At 44.4% G+C, this 5,000-nt stretch overlaps 1 pseudogene; it reads right to left on the bottom strand.

Annotated features, from left to right (window-relative positions):
* LOC133939769 (5S ribosomal RNA) overlaps positions 1-81 on the bottom strand; it is a 119-nt pseudogene extending 38 nt beyond the window's left edge.
* Positions 82-5,000: the final 4,919 nt, after the last annotated feature.

Here is a 5,000-nt window from a genome sequence, read left to right as displayed (position 1 = left end):
CAAGTACTAACCAGGCCCGACCCTGCTTAGCTTCCGAGATCAGACGAGACCGGGCGTATTCAGGTTGGTGTGGCCGTAAGCGAATGAGTCCACCCTCTGAACCTTGTTTATACGTCATGTAAAAGCTTACAACACCTGTTATTCCCAGGCAGTCTCCCATCCAAGTACTAACCAGGCCCGACCCTGCTTAGCTTCCGAGATCAGACGAGATCGGGCATATTTTTTTTTTAATCTTTTTTATTATCAGAAATATATTCCATTTTATGCAATTACGCATTCATTTATACGTATATCAATACAAATAAATGTAAACAATCCCACAAATTAAACCACCCTCAGAAGCCGCACAAACAATTAACTAAACACACTTTCTCTTTTAAATTAAAAAAAATAAGAACCAGACAGCAGAAGCAGTATCTTATCCCGAATACACTTACCCTCGAAATTAAACTGCCCCTCAGTCCCAAAGCGCAAACCGAACAGCTAAACACAGAATCTTTTAACCTCGACCATTTACCCACAAAATAATCCACCCCTCATTCGAAAAACCACACAAAACCAAAATCCCACACAAAACTCCCTCACTCTCCCACCTCCAAAATTAAGCCACCCCCTTTAAACCAGCCAAATCAACCCCAAACAGTGCCCTGCTCAGTCATCCATACAATTCCATTCTCATACAGCATTCGTAAGTGTCTTTTCCATTCATTCACAAACAGCCTCCATACATCCAACTTTCTCCTTTCATACAGTGCAAACTTGCGTCTGTTAAAAATCGCCCTCCTTGCGAACCCAAGGATCATGTTGATCTTTTTCCAATTTTTATATTTCCTATTCACTCCCAAGAGTACAGACAATTCCCAACCCCGATCCACCCAGCAGTCTCCCACACTGCACCCTCCCAGCAGCCCCTTGATTTTTCCCCAGAATTCTGCTAGCTCACAACAATACACAAAAATATGATGAAGTCTTCATCCCTCCTTTCACACACCATACACGTCCTCCCATACACTCCCCTGAGCATTTGGTGCAGGATGATGCATGTGAAAATCCTCCTGTGCCTTCTCTTGAAATCAAGATTGAATATTGCATGCGGTGTGTGCGGTATGTCAATATACTTCCACAAAATGTTGGGTGTAATGTCCGGATATGTGTCTGTCCATTTACTCTCGCATGTGGGTTTTTGCACTCTGTTTCAATGCATGCTTATACCAAATCTTTGTTGTGATATCAGCAATGGCGTGTGTCTCCCCCCCCAGGCGCAGGGAGATTCCCACCGCATCATCCTGCCCAACCCTCCCCTTATTTCTAAACCCGTCCCCCCATTCACTCATCACACTCCCTTCCACTCTCTCCAACACTTTCACAATCACTTCCCTCCTATATGTTATCCCCTTCTCTCTCACTATCCTAATCACTCTTTCTTTATCCCATCTCCCTCCCCTGTCGACTAGATCTCCCACCCGCTTCAGCCCCGCCCTTTCAAGAGCCACGCTCTTGATGACCCCTTTGCCTCCCTGTTTAAAATATGGGCTGGAGAGGAACGGCAGCCTCATCACAGACGCTCTTGACTCGCATACGAGTGTGGTCTTATCAAATAGCAGGAACCACGCGTTGAGCACCTCCTGGAAGAACCGCGGCAGATGTGCATATGCCGCTGCGTCCTGCATCTGCATCTGCATTTGGTCTCTTTACTCAAGAGACCAAATGTGCTCAGCCACTGGCTGAAGTGGCCTTTCCAGGCCGCCTCCCGACTTGCATCCCTAAATTTACCTATCAATTTAGTTCGTAACGCAGTTCTTTTTGCGAGTACGTCCATCAATCCTAGCCCACCCTGATCTTTGACCCTTATCAGCGTTCTATGCGCAATACTGGCTGCTCTGCTCCTCCAAATAAAGTCTCTAACGACTTTTGCAATCTTCTGCTCAGCCCAAGTCGGAAGCGCACAAGTGCTCAATGCATGGTTCACCTGCGACAAAACTAGAGCATTGGTGACGGCCACCCTTCCCCTTAAAAGCAAACCCCTAGCCCTCCACATACACAGGGTCTTTTGCATACGTCCAATAACATCTTTCCACGTCAAATCATCGCATTCATTCTCATCACTTCCAACATACACTCCGAGCACTTTTCTTTTATTCTCTACTACTTTGAATCCCCATTTGTTATTTAGATCTTTGTTCCTACCCATCCTCATTATTTCAGACTTTTCCCATATTAATTTTTGCTCCTGAAGCTCTCATAAGTTTCTATATGTTTCAACACTATATCTACATCACTCTCACTTTTAACCATTACATTAATATCATCCGCATACTGCATTACGCAAATTTTTCCCTTACCTATTCCACACACTCTTTTATCATTAGCAATTAAAGCCGCCAACGGCTCTGCCACCATGCTGTAGAGCAGTGCTGACATTGGGCAGCCCCGCCTCACTGACCTCTTGACATCAAAAGAGTCAGTCAGAACACCTTTACACTTTATTTTACTCTTAGCCCCCCATAAAGCAATCCCACCCACCCCCTTAATTCAAGATTTTTGTTATCTCCCTTATTTTTATAAAAAATCGTGAATATGCCTAATCCCATACTCTCAGGGAGCCAGCCTGTTTTCTCTACATACTTGCAGAGTTTTTCAACCACCGGAGCCAGAATTTCCTTAAAGCCGACGTAAAACTCGGCTGTCAGACCATCACTCCCCGGGCTCTTATTTTTGTTTAGTCCATCAATAGCACTATATATCTCTTGTACAGAAAATTCACAATCGCACCAAACACTATCCTCCCTACTTAAAGTTTTCTTTAGTGCCTCTAAGGCCTCTCCTACACTATCTTTTTCACATGCATCTTTTTTAAATAAACACTCATAATAATCCCTAACTACTTTTAATATCTCTTCCTTATCAGTTACTATTTGACCATTATTATCTAATACTTCCTTTATCTCAGTTTTATTTTGTTTTTGTTTTTCCAAACCCAGGAAAAAGGCTGTGCTCCTTTCCCCTTCGTACATATATTGAATCCTGCTTCTAATAGCAGCCCCTCTACACTTTGCTACCTGTAAGGCACTCAATTTTTCTTTTAAATCCACATATTTTTCCGTACATATATTACCCTCCTCATCTAACAGTTTCATTTCCTCATTTAGTTGTTTTCTCAAATGATCCTCCTCTGCATTTTCCCTTTTCCTTTTTTCTATACCATACCTGACACATTTGTTTTTAATTCTTATTTTCACACTCTCCCACCACACACTCATATTCTCATCATCATTCCATTCATCCATCATTCTCTTCATAAAAAACCCCATGCTCTTCATAAACACAACATCTCCCAAAAAGCTGGCATTAAAACACCAAGGCCTCTGGTTAACACTCCCTTCCCTCCCTCCCACCTCTAACCTAATCCCCGCATGGTCACTCCAAGTATTATTAATGTATTCCACACTCTTAATTAATTTAACTTTTCTACTTTGTACTAACGCAAAGTCAATTCTACTCTGTTTAAGAGTATTTGCAACAAGTTGCCTTCTTGAAAAAACCCTTTTCCACGGGTGTAGGACTCTCCATATGTCAACCAATTGATTGTTCTCCATTAAATCCCTAAGGGTTCGCCTAGTGCTGTCCCCTTTAAATGTATTGTTACTCGATAAATCAGATTGAGTCAAAATAACATTAAAATCCCCCACAATCATACAATTAGAGTTGCACCACACATTCAAACCAGCCAAAAAAACCCTCCTCTCCTTCTCCCCATTGGGTGCATGTAAATTAATTATTCTAAGTTCCCTCCCCTCATAAACACAATCAACAACTAACAACCTCCCCTCTAAATCTCTATGAACTAAATTAATCCCCGTTATTTTAGCACTATTAAAGCAAATCGCCACTCCCCTGGCCCTGGGAGTCCCTTCTGAAAAATAAACCTGCCTTTCCACTGCTTTCTACTTATATTAAGTAGGTTGTTATCCCATCTAGTCTCCTGCAAACACAGAATATCAGCTCTCATATCCAATATGGCATTTCTTTTATATTCTGTTCTCAAACCGTTAGCATTCAGAGAAAAAATAACCAAGGCCATAAATAATAAAAATAAAATAAGGAAAAAACCAACGAGAAAGAGCCGACTAGCACATTAACCTTCATTAATAAATTAACGATTCTTGTTCTTCTTCCCACTCCCCTCCGTTTTTTGCTTTGCAGACAGCTTTTTTTTCGCCTCCCTTAGCTCCTCCATGTCCGTATCACTCCCCGAGCTCCCCTCCCTCACAGTTTTATCAACAGAATCCCCACTCTCCCCCACCTCATCATTGCCCCAAGTCGTTTTAAGTACAGTTTTCCCCGTTCCATTCCCAAACATTCTTACCCCTTCCCGTTTTTCACCTCTGCCTCTTACGCTCCTGTCTCCCAGCTGCCGCAGCAGGCCCTTGCTCAGCTCTCCCTTCAGGCCCAGGTCTGCAGGCTGGCCCGAGGTGAGCTCCTCCTCCAGCAACGTGGGGTAAATCCTTCCCCCCAGAGGCACGGTCCTGGTCCATGCTCGCGCCCATGCCCTCATTCTCTCCCTCCTCGTCCTCACCACCACCACCGTCCGGCGCCCCCGGTTCGCCACTATCCGACTCGCTGCCGTCCTCCTCCGCTTCCTCCTCCACCGAGCATATGCAGTCTCTCTCTCTCCTCCGGCACATCCGACATTTTGCCACCCCTGTGGCGCACTCCCGGGCGTAGTGGCCTTGACATCCGCATTTGTGGCAGGTGAAGTCCGGGCACTCACGCAGGATGTGGCCAGGCTGCATGCAACTCCTACACACCTTCATTTGACGGTCATGGATCACTCTGAAATATTCAACACCCGTTGCCTTGTTGAATTTCGTGTAATACGGCAAGGATTGCACAAGCTCATTAAATTTAACCCGTACAATCCTTGTTCCATCGGCTATATTGGTGCCCGGCCACATCCTCCTCTTAATGGACGAAAGCGCCCGGACTCCCCACCCACTTAG

Source organism: Platichthys flesus, chromosome 22 (assembly GCF_949316205.1).
Source record: "Platichthys flesus chromosome 22, fPlaFle2.1, whole genome shotgun sequence".
Lineage (NCBI taxonomy): Eukaryota > Metazoa > Chordata > Actinopteri > Pleuronectiformes > Pleuronectidae > Platichthys > Platichthys flesus.
The sequence above is the reverse complement of the archived record's forward strand: the minus strand, read 5'-3'. Positions and strand labels throughout refer to the sequence as shown.